A 23408-nucleotide genomic window follows, 5' to 3' on the forward strand; every position below is an offset into this window, starting at 1 on the left:
ATAATTAAAGGTATCCAAAGGCAGTCGAGGTGGAGAGGGCCCGGGTGCTAGCCCTCTGCCAAGTCAATCGATATCACTAAGGCTTCGAGAGAGGGAGCCTATCACCCTATTGTGCATTTTGCAGGGAGTGGCCTTAGATGCTAGAGTTAGTTCCAGTGTGACAAATTTGAAAGTGGAAGAACACAGTCTATTCACTTTGATGAGGTCATCAGGGATAAAGGAACGGCAGCTCCTAACATGGTGTATCCAGTGGGTTACTTTGTTCTTTAGTGACTCTAACCCCTAAGGGTGCCCTAGACTAGTTAACTTGGGAACATTAATCATCAGAATATGCCTATCCCTCTGGGGCCCAATGGTTTAAAGTAGTCATTATCTGTCAGTGGACATATAGACCCCCTAGTTGGAATAAGGGGATTATGTATTAACTGCGAGTTGTGTCTTATAGCACTCTGATGATTCGTAAGGCCCCCGAGGACAAGGGATGTCCAGAGCTATAGAATTCATCTTTAAGTCCGTATTAATGGGACGATGATTTACACTAAAGTTAGAATCAAGGCCCTTTGAGGGTCTGGAGACTTCCTTGGGCAAAGGACCTTGGAGTTTGCAGTAGTGTATTATGTTAGATTGTGTGTTAGAAGTTAACAACACATTTATGGTGTCCTTCATGGTCATTACCAGCTGTTTGAGAGCCCCTACTTTGGCCTTTAGGCCCATGATGAGGCTATCAAGTGGGTCCTGTTCTGTTTGAGTAGATATAGAAACAGAGACACCTACCGGTATGGAGAGAGAATCGGCAATACTACTAACCTGCCCGTCCACGTCCTCATCAGCAAGCAAAGCGTAACGATTGCTATACAGTAAGGAGCTGTCAAACAGAGGACTTTGATCCTTTTCTAGGTCACTTAAGGTCATACTATGGGCACTTGTTGAAATGTTAGGAGCCTCGGATGGTGCACGTTTTCTGTAACCACTAAATAGGTTTGGTATGTCAGTTTATAGTGATAGATGGTGACTCGATATATGAGTTATGGAACTGGTGGGGGGTGAGCAAACCTACTCCAATGTAGGGGTCAAGATAGCTTGGCAGTCAACCACCAAATCATCAATACAATTTAGGACACAACTCTCCATCCCATGCTTCTTACTTTTTTTGGTTTTCTTCTTGGCTACTCCTGCCCCCATCCATAGCCTTTCTCTTCACCATTTGCACGGGGAGGAATAAAACAATGATACTGAGAATGATTTGGAGTGGAGTGAGCAACACTGCTAGTGAGCCATGCTGCTATGAAGGAGTGGCCTGCAACATTAAAGGAAGGCACCCCAAAAATATGATGGCACAAAACAAGAATACCAATCGCAGTTCAAAAATTAAAATAATAAGTCCCAATTACTAAATAAAACCAGTCAGAGGGGTGGCCCAGCCAAGGCTACTCCGGGCAATGACGGGCACGGAAGGGGCCTGCCCTTGGCCCGGGCTTTGCCCTGGCATGGCACAGGCGTGTCCCATGCCACAGGAAAGGTCCGGTGCTTTTGAAGCATGTGCCAGTGAGGTCGGTGACCCTCCTCCTGTGTCACAACAGGTAAAGAATCGGGTAAGAAGACAAGGCAGGTCCTGAATCAGGAAGGCTCGTCCCCAGTGTGAGTAGGTTTGATTTTCCAAGGAATTAAAGCACTATCTTTGCTCCTGCAGAAATCTGTATCCAGGTGAGTCAATCTCGACAGAATGCCACATCCACAAATGCTTATTTTGACTTAGAGAAAATTGAAATAGGTAACCCCACTGACCAATCAGATATTTCCCTGACTCAACAAACCCCCATCAGGGAAGATATTGCCCATCCACTGACTAGAATTCAAACTCTCTAGCTTACAACAGGAGAATCTAGAGGTAAAAGGAGAACTAGTTTGAGCAATTCCTAAAACTACCAAACCTGTCTTACAAACAACCCATTTTCAGCCCTTTAAGGTAAGTACTCCACTGGTTAGTTCCACAGAAGTAACTGGCAATCTGCCGGTCTATGTGACAGGAATGACCCCCCCCCCCCCCCACACCCCCCACCAGATTCATTGGCAGCTCCAGAACGCTTCACGGGAGACAGCTCAAAATGTAACCTTTTAATGACTGAATGCTATCTACAGTTTATGCGTGCGTAGGCCACGCCCCTTTCCGGATGATGCATCTAAGGTGGCTTTTACAAATTCTTATCTGGTGACTAATGAATTCACATGGTTGATTCTCTTGGTAGAAAGTGACAACCCCATCTTGTACATCTTCCCAGCCTTCAAGGACCCAATGTGGAAGCTTTTAGCCAAATACACTTTTATGCAGGTGAGTGACAATGAGGTCCTAAGCCTTAAACAAGAGAATAATGATCCGCTCTTCTACATCTTAAACTTTCAGCGATTGGTTCTGTAGTTGCAGAGGCCAGATGAAAATCAAACCTCTCTGTTCTTCAAAGGGTTGCAAAATGATCTCAAGGACATTCTGTCACAAATTGTAGGGCCACCAGCAGATTCTAGGGATTCTATTGATTTAGTAGTCAAACTGGATCAATGATTATTGTAAAGCAAGTGTGAGAGGGTTAAAGGGGGGATGCAAATGTATTTCATAGGGGAAAAGAAGGAGTTATCTGATTCCAGGAATTCTGATGGGGTGGAACCCATGTAAATGAAAAGAGTTTGAATGCCTCTATCTCTAGAAGAAAAGGATAAAAGATAAAGATTAAATACTTGTTTATATTGTGGCATGGAAGACATTCTGCTTGTGAGTGTCCTATCAAACCAAAATGTCCCAGAAGAGGGGGAGTAATTACCATGATGTCCAATGCCTAGTCTATCCCTCATCAGGTGGCAAACTAATGGGCATGGGGAGGGATGAGATCAACTACTAAAGTAATGCAGTCAATGGGGTCTCACAATATTTAGCACACTATTTTACCAGACTTCCAAGATATTTTACTTTTGTGATTTCTAGTCAATCCAGATAGATTTTTCCAATTTTGTTGGATGCATGAGCGAGTGGTAGTTTTCTTGTCATTTCTTTAGATAAAGCTCTAAGAATTACTATGATTCATAAATACAGGCCTGAAGGAGCAGTGGATGGGCCAGAACTGTCCCCAGGGCTAATAACCTTCCATTCTGCTCCCATGAGACTGATCTGTGACAACGGCCATACACAAAAGATGAGTTCTGGCCTCATTGACACCTCAACTCCATAAGCCTAAGATAAACTGGGCAGCTAGAAAGGCGACATTGCATTCCAGACACTGCCTCCAGTCTTTTTATCAGGATGTTGCTAATTGGACACTTTCTTTGATGAGTCCGTTTGTACAAGACAAAATCATAACTTCCTTACCAGTCCAGTATCAAGAATACCCCTGATTCATTTGGTAAAAGTAAGGCCACTACGTTGCCTCCTCATAGGAATGTAGACTTAGTCTCTGGGACAACTCTGCCTTGCAGCATGATTTATGCTTTATCAGAACCAGAGGCCATGCTTCTAAAAGAATAACTGGAGGAGCTCCTATCCTATGGGTTAATGGGTCATTCAACTTCACCTGTTACTTCTCCACTGTTTTTGTCCCCAGGAAATATGTTGAGTTAAGAAAAGGTGTTGATTATCGGGCTCTAAATAAGGTCACCATAAAAAACAATATCCATTTCCTTTGATCCCTGTCATCTTAGACCTGATGAGACATTCTGTTTTTTGGATAACCCCTTTTATTGAATATTGTTGACAGGTAAATACAGCACTGCTCCATTCTTTCCCCGCACATAATGCATTAACATTGCAATCACATTTAGTTATATACGATACACTATGGCCTGCACCAATCCAAATTATCTCACACTATGGCTCACTCCCTCTACAAACATTACCTGACCCAGCCATTTGCCCCACACCCAACCATGTTTAGCAGGACATCCCCTGGGTTTGTATACTGGCCTTTCTTGTGCAGCACACCAATCGGCGCCTTTGCGCCATTTGACTACGCTAGGGGGGGTAAGATTTTTCCATGCGGCCGCAATGTCTCGTTTGGCCACCATAATGGCTGTACTCAGAAAGAGCTTATTCACCTGGGACCCATCTAGGCCATCCATAACTCCCAGGAGCTGATTTAGGGGGCTACGTGGAACCTCCCAGCCCAGTACATCTGTCAGTTTGGACACCAGTGTCTCCCAGTATGGAATGAGGTGTGGACATGTCCATACCATGTGGTAGAAGTCTGCCAGTTCTGACCCACAGCACATACAGGCTAGGTGAGTAAGACCGACTGAGTCACCATGGGCAGTGCACTAGGTATTGGGTCCCCTTATAGCATTGCCTGGATCTGGGAAAGTCCCAGTCCCTCCAGTTCGGCTCTGTAGGTCGGGTCAGACCAGACACTGTTGAACCAGTCATGCAGGACTACTAGACGAGTTTCCAGGTAGTATAAGTAGAGGTTGGTCATACCCATACCTCATCAAAGGGCGGTATTTGACAGTGGGTGGGGGCCATATGCGGCCTCGATTTGCCCCAGAGCAATGCTATGGTGAGCCTGTCCTGCTCCTTGAACCATCTTTGTGGGAGATGGAACAGGGTGTTCTGCATGATGTATATGAATCGGGGAAGAATCATAATTTTGAAAAGGGCGATTCTCCCCATGGGTTTGAGTGGGAGAGTTTGCCAGCCTCGCAGGTCCTCCTTGGTTTTCTTGACTAGCGTGCTAATGTTGAGTGACCATGCCAGGTCTGGGAGCATTGCAACCCAAATACCCAAGTACTTAAATGACTGTCGTCGTATGTGGATGGTTGACTTCCAGTCAATGCACTTCGTAGACATGTGAAGAGGTACTGGTTGATTTGGCGGGATTCAGGCACAGGCCTGACACCTGCTCGAAGGTGCAGAGAATCTGGAGGCATCTGGGGCCTGATCGTGCTGGGTCGGCTAGGAAGAGCAGGACATCGACCGCATAGAGAGCAATCCGGTCCTCGTGCGAACCCCTCCATCTCCATCCCTGGATTTGTTCATCTGCCCGAATGAGGCATGCTAGTGGCTCCATCGCCAGGGCAAAGAGGAGGGGCGATAGGGGACACCCTTGCCTTGTCCCTCTTATGATCCGAAAGATCTCAGAGAGGATTTCATTGATGAGCACCCGTTCCGTGGGTCAAGAGTAAAGGGCTCGGACCAAGTGATGTAAATGTTGACTCAGATCTGGTGCACTCTGCACATCCTCCAGGTATCGCCAGTCGACTGTATCAAAGGCCTTTTCGAAGTCTATCAGCAGGAGTGCTATGGGGAAAGTAGATGGCAGTGTGCCAGGGCTAAGTGGAGATGCTGAAGGTAATGTATCGTGCTGCGCGAAGGCATAAAGTCACACTGGTCTAGGTGAACCAGTTTGTTGAGGACTGGTCTTAGCCGTTGGGCCAGGATCGTTGCGTAAATTTAACTTCTGTGTTTATTGAAGAATCGGTCGATAGTTCGAGCAGGAGAACGAAGGGGGTTGTGATCTGGGTTTGACGACCACCATTGCGACGTCCATTTTGGGGGGGATGCTCCTTTCTCTGCTACTTCGGCATAAAGGTCATGGAGGTGAGGTATTAGTGTGTCTCGATATGAGGTATAATATTCTTGTGGGAATACATCTGGATGCAACCAGGGAGATGGCCTCCCCTATTTCCTCGGCGTGATGGGGAGGTCTAGGCAGGCCGCTTCTGATTCAAGTAGCCGGGGGAGTTGGATTGCCCCTAACCCAGATAATGCAGGAGCTGGGGTTTTGGGCTTGGCTGCTGAGTAAAGCCAGGAATAATAGTCGGCAAAGGCTTGGGTGATGGAGGTTGGTATACGGTGGGTGACACCTACTAGATTTTGGATCTCGGGAACTATACGGTTTACCAGGGGATACGATGTCAGCCCGTGGAGTATCTTCCCATTTTTTTCTCCCCAACCATATTTGCGAGGAACTGAGGACCTCCATAGCAGTTTTGCTGAGTCCAGCGACAGTTGTTTTAGTTCGTCCATCAATAGTGCTAGCTGTCTCTTCTCCCATTAGCCCGTGGATTCATGTGAGATGCCTGGGCCTCGACGAGGGTGAGTCGGCTATCCTGCACCAATCGCTTGGCCTTAAGCTGCCCTTTGGTGAAGCATGGATGGTGGCTTTGCCGGCCTCCCAGAGAGTGCCCGTAGAGGGGACTGTGTTTTGAGTAGTAAGGAAGTATTGTTGGAGTTCGTCGCCAACCACCTTCTGGAGTTTGCTGTCCTGAAGGAACCAGGCGTTCAGCCTCCAGATGGGGCATAGTGCACCCGAGGCTTCTCCTAGTCTGAGGAGGAGTGGCGAGTGGTCCGATATGCCCCGGGGGAGGATGCTAATGTCAGCGACGCCTCGGCACTCAGGCACGGCATGAAGACCAGGCCAATACGTGTGTGTGTGTGGCTGCCACAGAGGTGTGAGTATACTGGGATGTTCTGGTGTTCCATGTCCTCCAGACATCACATATGCCCAGATTTGCAGCCCACTCTGTCAGTCTCTTTGCATGTAGGGTCCTGCTTGGGGAAGGTGTGCCCGTGGTGTCTATGTCTGGCTGCACGACCATGTTGAAGTAACCATGAGGGTCTCTGGTTACATTAGTAGGTACGAAGGGAAGGGCACCCCTAAGAAGGAATGCTAACCTGTGTGAGCCACACTCAAAGCCTGAGTGCCAGAATCTGTGAAAACATGTCTCACAAGGAAGGGACAGTGATTACCCATCAGATGTGTCTCTTGGAGCAGAAGGGCATCAGGAGTGTGTCTCTGGGCATATCTCAGGACTGCCGTGCGCTTCACCCTGTCAAGAAGGCCATTGATGTTCCAGGAGAGGATTTGGAGGGGCTCCCCTTACATGTTGAATGCGTAATTGTTGGCGTATGGAGACCTATGGGGCCCATGATGCTTCTGGCCTGGCGGGTCGGGCTGGTGAATGGCTAGGTGTATACAGAGGCCTAAACTGTTATCACGAGTGCTGTGTGTGCGTATGTTCGGAGTGACATATTGGATGTTGAGGCTGTTTAACGAAGGTGAAAGAGAACTGACATTCTGTTTTATACACCAAAGTTGATTTCCATGCTGCCTATCACCTGATCAGAGTACATGAGGGGAATGAGTGGAAGATCAACTTTAGAAATAAGAATGGACTTTTTCGAATGCTGTGTTATGCCTTTTGGTCTATCCAAGGGTCCCGAAGCTTTCCAGTTTTTTATCAATTAAGTCTTGAGAGAATTCCTAGACACGTGTACAATTGTGTGCATTGATTATATTTTGATTTAGTCCCAACAACCACACATAGCCCATGTCAAAGCAGTCTTACAGAAACTACACAAAAATCACCTTTTTGTCAAACTGGACAAATGAGTATTCCATCCCACTCAAGTAGAGTTCTTCGGTTTCATAATATTACCATCTGGTATCCAAATGCCCACTATAAGGTAGAAGTGATTCTTAAGTAGCCAAAACCGACCAATGTACAGGAAGGTACACTGCTAACTCCTATAGGTCATTTATAACACATTTTACAAACAGCCACACCCCATCACCTTTTGAGGAAAAGTGTTTCCTTTTATTTATTCCAAGATGCTGATCAGGCTTTCACACACCTAAAGAAAAGCTTCACATCCGCTCCGATACTGAAACACCTAAATCATGACCTACCATATTTTGTTGAAGTAGATGCCTCTCACCACGCAGTAGGGGGAGTGTTGTCACAAAGGGACAAGAACACGGGCAGTATGCACCCCATAGTCTTATTTTCAAAACAACTGCTGGACACAATGTAAAATAATACCCTTACAGAGCAGGAACTCTTTCCTATAAAATTGGATTTCCAGGAGTGGAGACATTATCTGTTAGAAAATCATCACACAATAACCATTTATTCATACTATAGACACTTGCAGTATTTTAGGTCAGCTAAGGTTCTTACACACTACCAAATGAGGTGGCTCTCTCATCATACAAAATTTTCTGTTGCACATATTTCAGATTGAGAGATGCAATTTCTGCCCCATACCTATATGGTGTGGCCTACGTAAATAATATGCCACATATTTCTTAGAACCTGGATAATCTAATCTGTAAAACATACACACAACATTGTTCCTGAAAGATGCTGCCATTACCTGAGTGTGCAGTGAGCTGGGATATCATGCACAGCTCATGGCCACAGATCATGCATGTCCTGTGGGCACTGCAACCATAGCTAGGGGACACAGGGAATCGTTAGTATACCATTCCATCTACCCAGTACCTGGAAGGATGGACAGCGTTCATGCCATGTAGCTACTGCAGGCAGGAGTGTGGCCAAAAGCATGCCCTGTGAGCAGCGCCCACTGTACAGTGGCCATTTCCTATCCCCAGTTCCTACAAGGCATGGCCATAGGATGACACAGCTCTTATTGCAAGCAGGAAGCTGAGCTTAGAGCATGACCTATTGTTATGCCCTGTGTACAGTACACACAAAGCATGGGTGCAGATCATGCACTGTTGATAATACACAAATGGTGGCAAGATCGTGCTTTAATGGTGTATATGTACATCTCACATGAAAGGTTTGTGGTGCTCCAGGCAAATTGCAAACCCCATTGTGGCTTCAAAGATTTGTGTTGTCATGGAGGGTGTGGTGATAATATGTCACTTGTGATATACTCTTGTTTTTTCTGTTTTACTTTAACCTTAGAATTGAGAATCAGCTGTTGCCAATCATGATTTGGCAGCGTCAAGGACAATACTGCTTCGTAGTGAAATTTGCCCCTGCTTCAGTATGACACACTCCACCCACACACATTTCTATATTTGCAGCACATAGGCTACCTGTGACAAAATGTTTAGAATTTGACTGTCTTGGGACATGTACCAAAAAGTGACAGCTATCCCATCCGCCTTATATAGAGTGCATAAGCAAGCATAAGAATATACAGTAAGGACTATTAGACTTTACCTAGAATTTTGCTTCATTGTGTCCACTCACCAGGTCCGGTGGAAGCTGTGCTCCACCCTAGTCCTTCTGGAGCAAGTTCTTCCTTACCTCTGATGCCCGGGGTTTATGTGTGGAGTCCAGGACAGCACTCGCCAGTGTTTTCTTTGCAGATTATTCTTTCTGCTTTCTGTGCACCATCTGTCAAAGTTAAGCACACCATGCTAGGAAGCCTAAAAGTCGAATATGAGTTTAATATAAAAAAGGCAAAAGACACAGCAAATAATGTGACAATTGTCATGTCAATTAACCTAGAGCTCTCACCCAATATGCCAGTTGGAATATGTAATGCTTAAAGAAAGTCTATGCAGTATAAACATATGACAGAAACTATTAATACAACAAAATTATCTAATGAACAGAACCGAGTAACTTCTCACAGAGAGTTCTGAGATGTAAAGATAAAATACATAAACATACTGCTAAATTCACTACTTTCCTAAAATAAGGCTTTTATTTGCCAACATTGAAAGTGAAGCTATGCTTTTCCGGTTTTTTTTTTTTTGCAGAGTTTTATATATAAAGAACTTGACCCAAATCAGGTATCAGAGAGCTTTACATAGCACCAGTTGCATTACATGAGGAAGGACACATTCATTTTTAGGTCTCGCCTAGGCAGCGCATGCGCTGTCTCGTCGAGAGATGCTGTAAACAGTATAGCGGGGGAAGCTCCACCCACTTTTTCGGCCATAAATTTGATTCGCTTTAATAATAAAATCTGTATTCTGATTGGATTTGGGCTTCTTAGTCCCGCCTCCTGACTGCCATAGCGTCATTTTTGCTCATCCGAGGCTATCAGCCCCTTTACTTATAAAAACGATTTGTTTCCCTGTCTCTCCCCGTTCCCTCCCGTAGGCCCTAACTTCTTATACCATAACCACCCCCCCACCCCCTCCCGTTCGTGCCTTCTTCATTCAGGCACTTCCATTTAAAATGCAATAGGTCTCGGGTAAGTCCAAGTCTTATTGCATTTTCAGTGCTTGTTTGCGTTGTGATTGGTGGGTTAATTTGCACTCTTTGTGTCGCATGCCCGCGATGCCTTGCATCGTACGCATGTGCAACAAAACAGTGGCGCTCCTTATTCACGGCAGGAGGCAGAGACAGCACAAGCAGCACCCGCCTGACTACACAATGCTTGTTTTATATCATGAGTGCCTGAAGCAACCGTTCAGAATCATATATTGCTTCAAATGCAGACAGGAGCTAAACTTACCAAAGGTATTTCTAACATTTGTTTTCAATTTTGCCTGCCACAAATTCCGCTCTCTGCTCTATATTCCCAAACAGTCGGGCCGAATTCACAAAACGTGAGGGTTACACGCTGGATGGGGCCTGGCGCACAGCAGTGGGTGGCCAGCCCTCACACCATGCTGGGCTCTGTTTTCACACAGACGGAATGCGTGCTGTAGGAGGCCTTGGGTTCATGAGGCCAATAGTTATTCCTAGATTTGCCACATTCAGATGGGCGGAGTCACAGGGCTGATGTCATCATGCCCACAGCTGTCTAGTCGTGTGTGTGCTAGGGCCGATTTCTCAGGACATTCCTTGAAGAGTTCTCCTTCTGGAATCGTGTATTTGCATTTCCAACCCAATAAAAGTGTAGTAATAGCAACACCTCTGCACGACTGTTGATGAACGTGTCTGAAATAAATCTGACAAACATCAGAAAGGACCTCTTTTTTGTTGGATCAGGTTTCACCCGGTATACCGAAGGACAAGGCTCGAGTGTGCACATCTGTAAATGCATCCCTCTGTGAGTACGGGATGTGCATATGTTTGCAATGGCCCTGCCAATGAACTCGACTTAGAAAGCACAAATTGTGTATGCTTCACACATGGGGCACAGTGCACTCTTCGCACATGCAGATTCCATTACCCAAGCACTTCTTAGGGCATGAGTAATTTGCAGCTTTTTAACTTGTGTGGGAGAAAATTAGCTAACTAGGATGTAAAATGGCTGTCAGGCACTGCTGGTACTTCCATGGCAACAGCGTGGAACGAACTGAAGGCAGACCCACAACTCTCCCAAGAGTCTTCTCTCAGTTACTGGAAGAGTTGAGCAGCCCTAGGGAGGATGCAGATGGGGATATGTCTAGGTGGCTTCTGTAGTTTGCAGGAGGGACACAGAGAAGCCATTAGGACCTGTCTACCACACCTTCTACACCTGCAGCTGCAATGTGTTGTTAGATGTGAAAACTGTAAGGTAGTTCTACACCGCGCAGTCATTTCTCAGGTAAATATTTGTGTTCACGCTCCTATTGAAATTAGCCTTTTCTTTCATAGACATAAAAAGGTTCTCTTTAGGAAGGTCTTAAAGAAGTCTGAGTCAATTTCTCCCTTCTGTATACCTCTGAGTACTTTAGCAGTAAACCGCAGCTTCATGTATTCTCTTGAAGGAGGTCTTCATTTATCCTTCGAAAGCCCTGCACAGCACTAGGCCCTCTACCCTTGTTTACCATGTGTCTTAGAAGCAACCTGGGGCTTTCCAGTGTTTCTTCATGACCTTCTTTCTGGTGCTTCCAGTGTTCAAGAAGAAAGAGTTGAAGACCTTTTTAAGAAAGCTACTGTAGATTGGCTAACCCTTGCTGTAAGATGCCCTCTTTTCTGGAAAGATGCTCTCCTTGAGTAAAGTTCTCTGATACAAGGACTGGAGCACCCCGGTACTGCAATCTTCTTGTCGGAACGCCAATAAGCCATGTAATGTTCCTTTGTCAGGAGCAGTTTATATAGTGACCCAGGACAGATGGTGGCTAGACATCTTGCAAGACATTGAAATCTCGCTAGCACAGCTTCTGAATGAAGACTATGACTGATATTATGGAGAGGGCCTTCCTAGCACTACTGATGCTGAAACTAATAGTGGTGTACATCGCTTAATGTGTGCTAGACTGGGTTTGATGACAAATGTAAGCAGTAACTAGTTGTGGGTCTCTGTAGGTGTAACGCCCTGAACGTCTCAGGATCGTTTAACAGATACGACAATGAGGACGCAACCACTTGTGAAGGGTTAGTTCTTTTAATGAAGGCAAATAAAATACAAAGAACAAACAAAAGTTATAGTCACTGGAATCCTCCAGGCTAAGTACGTTACCAGCCCACAGCACGGATGGTCCTAACCGTCCTCTGCATATACGCCGATCCCGGCGTATGCCAACAGAGGGCAGAAATGAAATGGCCGACAATGCCAATCGGTAGGCTGTGAGGGGCACGAAGAGTGTTGGGGAGAATCGAGGAGTCAGGGAAACACCCAGCCGGGGTCTCTACCTGAAGGGAGCAGCCGCTCAACCTCCTGGTGATGCGTCACCGATACCCCAATCACAAGCAAAGAAGACTGAACCGAGAGCAGCCGCTCGATCGATCCTGTGGACTTCCGAGTCTGTAACGCGGCAAACACCTCCTGGTGTGCGTTACAGCTGGCAGTCCCTGTGTCTCTGGTCGGGCTGGGAGTTACGACTCCAACCAGCAAAAGCGCCACTGCGCTTGGACTCAGCCGAGTCAAAAAGCGAAGCTCAATGGTTGACCGGTAGAGCTTCCGGGTCCTTCACAGGTGACGATGGGGCAAGACACGGCCCAGGGAGTAACGACTCGACCTACCTCCGTTCTTGCCTTACTGGAGCACCACTCCGGAACACTGCTCTTCACGAAGCAGGTACGTCGGTGTAAACACAATATCCGACAGCCTTGTACCTCCCGGTTCCTCCCTTTATAGGGCGTGTTTTCCTTGAGTTATGTAACAGCTCTCCTGTTTACATAAGGGCATGTTTCCCTTGAGTTATGTAACAGCACTCCTGTTTACATAAGGGCGTGTTTCCTTTGAGTCATGTAACAGCTCTCCTGTTTACATAAGGGCGTGTTTCCCTTGAGTTATGTAACAGCTCTCCTGTTTACATAAGGGCGTGTTTCCCTTGTATGACAGGAATTCTTGACAGTACATCCTCCCTCTCAGCGGCTCCCCACGGGTCCAGCGCTGGCAGGAAAACGCCGATGGAACAAGGAGACCAAGCGCGGAGCATGAACCCCTTCAGCCGGTTCCCATGAATGCTCCTCCGGGCCATAGCCTTTCCACGCAACCAGGTACCACAGCTTTCCCCTGCGCCATTTGGACGCCCGTATGCCCGACACTTCATACTCCACCTCCGACTCCACGCATACCGGCCTAGGTGTCCCAGACGGCTTGGAGGGTGCTGGTTTGAGCAATGATACATGAAAGACAGGGTGTATCCGCAATGACTGGGGCAAGCACACCTTCACGTTCACGGGACCCATACACTTGGTAATTCGATAGGGGCCCATGTACTTGGGATGGAACACACTGTTCTTTCGAAACCTCATGTTTCTTGTGGATATCCAGACGTAGTCTCCAGTGCGGTACAGTGGCCCGGGCCTTCTCTTCCTATCTGCCGCAGCCTTGTATCTTCTCTTGGCCTCTATTAGGACAGCCCTTGAGCGCATCAACGTGTCTTTTATGTGTGCCACCCTGTCCGCTGTGGCGGGAATCCTGTCCTCTCTGAACGGATGTAGAAATGGCAAGAACCTGGGATGTTGGCCATAGTTGCTATAGAACGGAGATGACTGTGTGGAGCTGTGAGTGGCGTTGTTATAGGCTATCTCTGCAACCCATAGCAAGTCGACCCATTCTTCCCTGCCCTGGTCCACAAAACATCGCAGATACTGTTTGAGCGTTTGGTTCAGGCGCTCGGTTTGGCCGTCCGTTTGAGGGTGGTAGCTGGTGGACAGGGCGGTCTTAACATGCAGCGCAGTGCACCAAGTCTTCCAGAATTGCGCAGTAAACTGCGACCCCCGGTCCGACACGATCACCCCAGGTAATCCATGCAGTCGTACCACATTCTTTAGGAGTAGTGACGCCAATTCCCCGGCCGTAGGGACTCTCTTGCAGGGGATGAAGTGCCCCATTTTCGTCAAGTAATCCACCACCACCAGTATTGCCGTCATCCCCTGGTCTACCGGTAGGCCCACCACGAAGTCCAGTGATATGCTATCCCATGGTCTATCCGGGGTCGGAAGTGGATGTAAGAGCCCTTGGGTTCGGCCATGGTCGGCCTTCATGGTAGCACACGTAGGACACTCCTGTCCCCACCTCCTGACATCCACCCTCATGGTTGGCCACCAGAAATGCCGTCCCATGCTAGCCACCGTTTTTTCAAAGCCCAAATGACCTGCGCATGGAGAGTCATGGCACCAGATGAATGCTTGTTTCCTTAGCCTAGGCGTGGGTATCAATAGGCACCTGCCCTTCAGGGGTATCCCGTCCTTCAGCTGCCATTCTCTGTGACTGAGGAGCCACCTCCGCCATGCGAATGACCTGATCCCTCTCTTTATTCCCCTCAGGAAAGTATCCGGTTGGATAACCCCCAATACCATCCTCGGGGAAATGATGGAACGCTCGGTTGCAGGCAATGGTTCCTTAACTGCAGATTGACGGGACAGGGCGTCCGCCTTCCGGTTTTCCGTCCCCGGCCGATATGTGATGCGGAAGTTGAACCCCGCAAAGAAGATCATCCACCGCAGCTGCCTGGGAGAAAGGTGTCTAGTGGCCGTCATGAACTGTAGGTTCCGATGGTCCGTGTACACCGATACCACATGTCTTGCCCCCATCAACCAATGCCTCCATTCGGTGAAGGCGTCCTTGATTGCGAGAAGCTCCTTCTCCGCAATATGGTAGTTGCGTTCGGCGTCGTTGAGTTTGCGGGACATGTACGCAACGGGATGAAGCACCCCTGTGTCGTGGTTGCGTTGGGACAAGATAGCCCCCAGCGCCACATCCGACGCGTCCGCTTCCACCACGTAGGGGAGATCCGGATCGGGGTGAGCCAACACCGGCGCCTTACCAAAGGCGCTTTTCAGGGCCTCAAAGGCTTTGTTCGCTTCAGGGGACCAGACAAACTCCTTGGACTTCCTCAGTAGCTGTGTGATTGGGGCCACCACTCCTGAAAATCCATCTATAAACCGCCTGTAAAAGTTGGCGAAGCCAATGAAACTTTGGACGTCCTTCACGCTTTGGGGCACCGGCCATTCTTTCACCGCCTTGATCTTTCGTTCTGCCATCTCCTGTCCCTCTGGACTCAGCATCACTCCGAGGAATTCCACGGATGTGACGTGGAAGTCACACTTGCTGAGTTTACAAAACAGCATGTTTTCCCTCAGCTTTTGGAGCACAGCTTTGACGTGGTGTACGTGCTCCTCCACACTGGACGAATAGATGAGGATGTCGTCGATATATACGACCACGTAGATATCCAACTCCTCTCTGAATACCTCATTCAAAAAGTACTGAAAGGCTGCCGGGGCGTTGCACAGACCGAACGGCATGACGAGGTACTCAAAAAGGCCGAACCTGGTCTTAAAGGCGGTCTTCCACTCGTCTCCGTCCCTCATGCGCACCAGATGGTATGCCCCTTTCAAATCCAACTTGGTGTAGATACGAGCTTTCTTGACCTGTTCCAGAAGTACACTGATGAGAGGCAAGGGGTACCGATTTGTTATGGTTATCGCATTCAATGCCCTAAAGTCCACACAGGCTCTCAGCTCCCCATTAGCCTTCGGGATGAAGAAGAGTGGCGAGGCGGCCGGAGACTTGGACGGGCGGATGAATCCTAGCTTGAGGAGTTTATCCAGGTACCCCCGGAGATGCACGTTTTCAGGCTCCGTCAGGGCATACAGCCTGCCGCTGGGAACGCTGGCCCCTGGCACCAGGTCGATCTGGCAGTCAAACTGTCTATGTGGTGGTAGCACTTCCGCCTTCACCTCATCAAATACATCCTCAAAACTGTGATAAGCCTGGGGGAGAGCCACATCTTTTTCTGCCGCTGTAGCCACCGTCTGACTCCCGCTCTCATCTGCGTCAAGGGATTCCGTTCTTATTCCACAATGCAGGATGCAATACGGTGACGTCATTTCGATGCGATGTGTTGGCCAATCCACAAAGGGGTTGTGTTTCTGTAGCCACGGCAATCCCAATATGACGCCATATTGGGGCGCTCGGATGATGTTAAAATCGATTTGTTCCAAATGGTTCCTCCCATATCTCATCGGAAGGACCCCCGTGTGCTGTCCGATGGGCCCCGTCACCAATCGCCTTCCGTCTACCGCATAGACGTCTTCGGGTACTGCTTTGGGAAGAAGCACTAGCCCTAGCCTGCATGCCTCGTTGTGGTCCATAAACATGCCAGTGGCCCCTGAATCCACCATGGCCACAACGGGTATCCACTGGTCATGCACTCCCACGTGCACCGTGATAAACAGGTGTCGTTGTCCCTTAGTGACCGAGTTGGAAAGTGAAGGGATGGATGAGTGACTCCGAGATGCCCCTTCTCTGGTCTTGGAGTCCTCTAGTTTTCCGCCGGTATGTCCACCACGGCTGTTACCGACCGGTTGGCCCGATAACGTGACGTCTTCGGTTTGGCAGGGCATTCACGTACGTAGTGGCCTTTTTTGCCACAATATAGGCACAATCCTTGTTTACGGCGTGACTCTTTCTCCGTGGCTGTGAGGCTCGCTCGTATTGCGCTGATGTCCATGGGTTCTCCCTTGGATGCGGTGGAAGTTTCAGGACTTCCCACCGTCACATAGGATGGAAGGGATTTTCCTTTTCTCCCATGATCCCCCTTTCTTTCACTTAGCCTATGTTCCAGCCGTAATACCAGGTTGATAAGGCCCTCACATGTCTTGGGTTGAGGGTCAATATGAGCCACGGCGTCCTTGAGCTCATCGCACAGCCCTTGATGGAAGAGCGCCGTCTGTTTAGCAACAGGCCACTTGGTTTCCGCAACCAGCCTTCGGAACGCGTTGAGATACTGCACCAGGTCGTTGGATCCCTGTCTCAACTCAAGCATTTCACGGTCCGCCGTGTACGAGTCAGCCCTTCTGTCGAATACCTTCAGGAATTCCTCGCGAAAAGCACCCCAATCACATAAGAGGGGGTCGTCCCTGCTCACCAGAGATACGGCCCATTGTGCCGCGTTTCCAGCCAAATAAGATATAAGGAAAGCCACACGAGCCTGACTCGTGGGGAACGCCTTTGGTTTGCACGATAAATGTAGCGCCACTTGTGTGAGGAATACCTGCACTGTGTTAGGATCCCCACTGTACCTCTCTGGTGTTGCCAAGGGGATGGCTACCGGCATTTCCACTACTACCGCAGGGGTCTGGTTCGTGAGGGAGGTGCAGGGCGTGAGCGGGTCCAATTGGATAGCATCCAGTCTGGCTTTTACATCGGCTGTTTCTTGCCTAGAGGCAGCCACTTCAACGTGCATGGCCGCTAAAGCAGCCAGCACATCATCAAGTGTTGCCATGTCTGTTATCGACCGGGAGACAGTTAGTGTTATTAAGGTCGGATATTTTGTAACGCCCTGAACGTCTCAGGATCGTTTAACAGATACGACAATGAGGACGCAACCACTTGTGAAGGGTTAGTTCTTTTAATGAAGGCAAATAAAATACAAAGAACAAACAAAAGTTATAGTCACTGGAATCCTCCAGGCTAAGTACGTTACCAGCCCACAGCACGGATGGTCCTAACCGTCCTCTGCATATACGCCGATCCCGGCGTATGCCAACAGAGGGCAGAAATGAAATGGCCGACAATGCCAATCGGTAGGCTGTGAGGGGCACGAAGAGTGTTGGGGAGAATCGAGGAGTCAGGGAAACACCCAGCCGGGGTCTCTACCTGAAGGGAGCAGCCGCTCAACCTCTTCCTCAGACTGCACCGGGACGCGGAGTCACCTCCTGGTGATGCGTCACCGATACCCCAATCACAAGCAAAGAAGACTGAACCGAGAGCAGCCGCTCGATCGATCCTGTGGACTTCCGAGTCTGTAACGCGGCAAACACCTCCTGGTGTGCGTTACAGCTGGCAGTCCCTGTGTCTCTGGTCGGGCTGGGAGTTACGACTCCAACCAGCAAAAGCGCCACTGCGCTTGGACTCAGCCGAGTCAAAAAGCGAAGCTCAATGGTTGACCGGTAGAGCTTCCGGGTCCTTCACAGGTGACGATGGGGCAAGACACGGCCCAGGGAGTAACGACTCGACCTACCTCCGTTCTTGCCTTACTGGAGCACCACTCCGGAACACTGCTCTTCACGAAGCAGGTACGTCGGTGTAAACACAATATCCGACAGCCTTGTACCTCCCGGTTCCTCCCTTTATAGGGCGTGTTTTCCTTGAGTTATGTAACAGCTCTCCTGTTTACATAAGGGCATGTTTCCCTTGAGTTATGTAACAGCTCTCCTGTTTACATAAGGGCGTGTTTCCTTTGAGTCATGTAACAGCTCTCCTGTTTACATAAGGGCGTGTTTCCCTTGAGTTATGTAACAGCTCTCCTGTTTACATAAGGGCGTGTTTCCCTTGTATGACAGGAATTCTTGACAGTAGGCCTTATATTTGGGATCCATACATTCTTAGACTTTTGGTCAGTTGGACTATCACAGACTCTTTAGCTCCTATGTAAGTTTTTCCCAATCCTATGGGTCGATGAGTGGCTACTCCTGGTTCCCTTAGAGTGCCGAGAAGGGTGAGTGAAGATCGTGTTTTTTACAATAGGGAGCATGACACCGAAAGGGGGTCGGTGTGTGAAGGCTGAACATTTACTAAAATTAATAATTTACATAAAGGGGTTCTGCAGGTCCACTCATAATCATGTGAGCATATAAAGCATCACTGCCTTTGTCCTAGTTTCACAAATGTTTCCATATGGCCACAAACCTACTTGTGACATACGGTCCCATACAAGATATGAGGAGATCACTATATTGGCCCACTGACAGTGCCCTCTTTCTACACGTCTCTCCAAACCTTTTTTGGTGGGCTGCAGCTTTTACGATAGCAGGACTTTCTGACCCCTGTCCCCTTTCAGACCCTTTTCACATCACGGAAACCAGAGAAAGTCTACTGGGGTCACTGCAGGTAGTGCTTGCAAGGGCCAGCTTCTAACATGATGTAGGGACAAGGAGAATCTGAACCTGGCACTTAAGACCTTTGCTGTTTCCCTATTATGAAGAAAGATCACATCAAGTTCTGAGGGGTGGGGTTGCTGGCACTCTCTAGTTCATGTACATGTAGTTCCAGTTTGCTTTCGATGCAGTATCTGAAGCAAATTTAGGGTCATGCAGAGGGGTGCCCTTAACAGGGTCGGATTGGGATAGATATTAGGCCCGGGCGCTCCATGAAAAAAAGTAGCCTATATTTGTGAATAATGACTTTTCCTGAAACGTTGCTTAGTCATTTTTGGAGAAATCTGTATTAATGTATGTGTGTATCTTGTAAAGCGCACTGCTACCCTGAGGCCTCGTGGCGCTGTAGACCGCTGGGGAACCCGTCCTGGCTATCCCTGTGAGATGGTCCCTCCTGGGTATCTCCAAGGTGAAACCAGGCATCCCCGGCGAATGTGGGGGGCCGTTGTGGAGATGAGGCAAGCTAATGCCCAGAGTTGCCGAGTGTGTTCCTGGTTAGAGTAGGTACCGAGGCGAGAATTATCGAGTCAGTTTTGACCCTGGTCCACGACCCTGCCGCGTCGGGAATTGAACCCTGGTCCCTGGCCGATTCTCTGCTTGCGGATCTGCCGCCTCTAACCAGTGAGCCACACCTCTCAGTAATGTTACTGAGAACCATGTTCACCTGAGATTCTCTGATTCCTATGTTTACCCTCGGGTCAAATCATCAGGTGCTTTGCTCATCCTAAGAACCTGAGGCCCCTGTTCCCTCCCATCTCCGACCCAGCAGGAGCTTTAAGGATATAGCTCAGTTTAGATCCACCAGTTTACCTTTATTTCCCTGGAACACTTGTTTAATCTCATGGCCCTAATATTCTTGCTTTTCCCCAGGCCTTTGCTCACTCTTAGTTCCCATGGACTAATGGTAACCTTCATGTACCCACGTTTCCTACTCACCTTAGTTTTCCCAGCCACCCTCTGGTCTCTCAGAGACTCCTACTCAGGGCATACATCCCTGACAGAGCGACTTAGAGGGTTGTAACTCATCTGCCCATTTTAATCTCTTGTGCTCCCAGGACCATCCATCCATCCATTCATTCAGGGCCTCCCTCATCTCCTATCGCTGAGGTATAACTATCAGCACTTACCGTGATCAGATCATCAGTGCATGCTAGTAGAGGCCTCATGTTTCAAGTGCTGGGATTTCAGTTAACACAATGCACTCTGGAAGTTGTAGTCTTAGTTTAATTCCATCGACTCACTTCGACTCGAGCACCAGGCAACTACAGAGTGCAAAATGAAAGCCATGGACAGAAACCCAGTGGTAATGCAGTGACGGGATCACCTGCCAACCACAAACCGACCAGAACAGTTCCACACCCCAAAGTGCCAGTAATAATTTCTATCTCATTGTATGTGCGATCTGGTTATTATCAATTTCTAATAGTGAAAAAAAATGTACATGTTTAATCAATTGCATAAGATAAAACAAGCATTGAAAATGCAATAGGCCCCGCCTTTTATTAAGTTAAAGCCATTGCTTTGCTATACAATACCATTAGCAAATCAAATGGCTTTAACTTAATCAAAGGCAAGACCTATTGCATTTTCAATGCTTGTTTTGTTAGGCAAGGGGAGATTAAGTGATTTGCTCGGAATCACAGGATGTTCAGGATGTTCAGCGTCATTGCCAAGACTCAGACCCAGTTCCCCAGATACGAGGTCGACCGCCCTAGCCGTTAGGCCAACTCCTCTCCCCAGATGCTTTCCTACCAGATGCAGGAAATTTGCATACATACAATATCAAATGAAGTGGTTGCTATGCCTCCACGAATCATGAAACCTAGCATGCATGTTAAGACTGTTGAACTCTTCAGGTTAACATAAAAACTATATCCAGATTTGAAAGTGTATCATATTCATGCACGTAATGATATATATGTGCAAGGAAGCATTTATATTTAAGGTAACGGGAGGACATTGTTATGTTTTCTTAGTGCTATTCTGTTCTACATTCATTATGATCAGGAAGATCGCAATCAGTGTCTTAGCTTTTGGGGGGGTGTGCATGGAGTGTTGCACCCACCTTCATAAATGTTTTTCTGGTAAGTAGTTGGGTACAGGTGCTTTCAGTTCGGTATGGTGAGGTATCCATCAGATTTTACCAGGAATTCTTATATACACACACACACACAAAAAACACACAAACAAAAACAAAACCACACACACACTCTCTCCCTCTCTCTGTTTTGAAAGTCTTAAAAAATGTTGGTTATTTTACAAAAAAATTTGTTTTCTCTCACTTAGTACCGCTACCAATCCAACTTCTCTCCATTTCCACTGCCGTTAAGCCCCTCTCATGAGCCCTGCTTGTCATATAATGTATTTTAATATTATGTGCCAGCCTGATTGTTAGAAAATCTGAAGTTCACCATCCCACAAATCTTACTGACCAAGCTACGCTCCTGATCCTGTGGTGCAGAACTGTGAATCCTCGCTCTGCATTTAAGGAAACTTTGGTGAAGCGATAAACAACCCTCTTGTGTCCGAAGTCTCTACTTCTACTTGATGGCATAATGTAAAAGCGGTGGTTTTGCAGTAGGCTAACAGAGGACATATATTTCACCTGATTCGAGTGCCTATCAAAAGTACCTCATATAGCACTGTCTCACATGCAAGCACTTTCCTTTGAAAGTGTTGCATTCTTAGACTGCATGTTATTTCAGAAACCGTCCTCTATACTCCTAAAACCCGAAATTGACCTTAAACCTTCTGACTGTTCCCTCTCTTTTTCTTTCCAATGACCCTCTCCTTCCTTCCCACCCTATGCATTCCTTCCCTCGGTTCACAGCCTCCTCTGTCACTTGCATGTTTGCATTAATCTCTATTATTGTATTTCCACAAACTGCCCACAGTCCATTTCACAGATCACAGCCTCCTTCAGTTAAAGGACATATCCTGCAATCTAATAAAGTCTAATCCCCTCCAGCTCATCTGCCAATCCCACCAACCATCTGCATGAAGTACATACTCTCCAAGCCCCCACTAATAATCAGAACTAAACCCTGTCAATGTAATCTACCGCTAAGAAACTGGAGGAAACATGTAAAGCTGTCCTTGAGAGCACAAACCTAATCCCTAATATATGTAAAACCTAAATAACAATATATCTACAAACTAAAAACCAAAAACACTGGAATGCTCACTAACCTTGGGTTCTGGAGCAGAGTGCTACCTGGCATAAATCGTTTCAACAGTGTAGAGGTGCTACATAAATGCAATGACCCTGCAGTACATTACATGACATCAATACACCCTAAATAGAGCAGTCAGACATCAGCTGCTTTCTACCTGATATCCTGTATCCACCAAACTCTAAATCTATTCTTCAGTCTACAAATGAACTGGGAAAAACACACGAGCCAGTAGAAAAACTGAAATTGTAGAGGGAACCAGTTCCTGAAAATTGAATATAAAGGTTTTCATAGAAACATTAACAGTTCTGAATTGGATCTTTGAAGTACAGACCTGAGATTAATTATACTGTTTATAGTGAGGGGATAACATGCAACATTATTTTATAATTTCAAGTATTGCCTCGTTTTTGCTGCTTGCAAATACGTGTTATCACAGTGTGCGTTTTAAAACGCAGTAACAGAAAAAACCTCTTATCTCGGATTGTTTTTATTCTTTTACATCAATTTTGCAAATGTGTGGTAAAGACATACATTTAAAAGAGTGAAAAGAAGAAATTATTTCTGAGTTGTATTGTGTGGGACAAGCCGGGAACAAAAGCTTTAAAAGAATTTCAAAATGAAAGACTTGTCAAATACTTAAATTATTGTGTTACATCCTTTCTATCTTTCTTTGGCTGCAGTATCTGTAATTAAACTGGTAGCGCTAGCACAGAGTCACTGAATGGCAGCCATTGACTGACAGCTGCCGACAGGCTGTAATAATAAAGCTTCCATACCTGACCTTTAGTATTCAGAATGTGACAAGCTGATTACTACGTTTTTTTCCTTTAATGTGCATTAGTTCCAATTTTCAGCAGTGAACTTAACTATTCTGTAGACATCCAAAAAAAGGGAACTTTATTCAAATCCCAAACACAAATGATGGAGACTTTTTGAAGGCTGTTATACGCTATGCCTGCCACTCTTCCTGCATAAGGGATTATATATATTACTATATACTTTACCGTAAAAGAGCAAGTTGTGAATCAATGAAATTGAATTCTACGGATTATCCTAATTTCAATAGAAGACAAAATATATTAGGGAAAAGTAAAGAATGCTCAAAACGGATTGCTACTCATAATTAAATATATTCATTCATATAGAGATTTACCAGGAGGGAAAATTTCGACCCACTGCGAAGTCAAGATATCGGAAGGCCGAGTTGTTCGCTATGCATTCAAAGAGCAGGCCAGGCAGTGTGTTAATGGAGTTTCCTACCTGCCTCCCCATGACCAGTGC

The sequence above is a fragment of the Triturus cristatus genome, chromosome 4_2 (assembly GCF_964204655.1).
Source record: "Triturus cristatus chromosome 4_2, aTriCri1.1, whole genome shotgun sequence".
NCBI classification, from domain to species: Eukaryota; Metazoa; Chordata; class Amphibia; order Caudata; family Salamandridae; genus Triturus; species Triturus cristatus.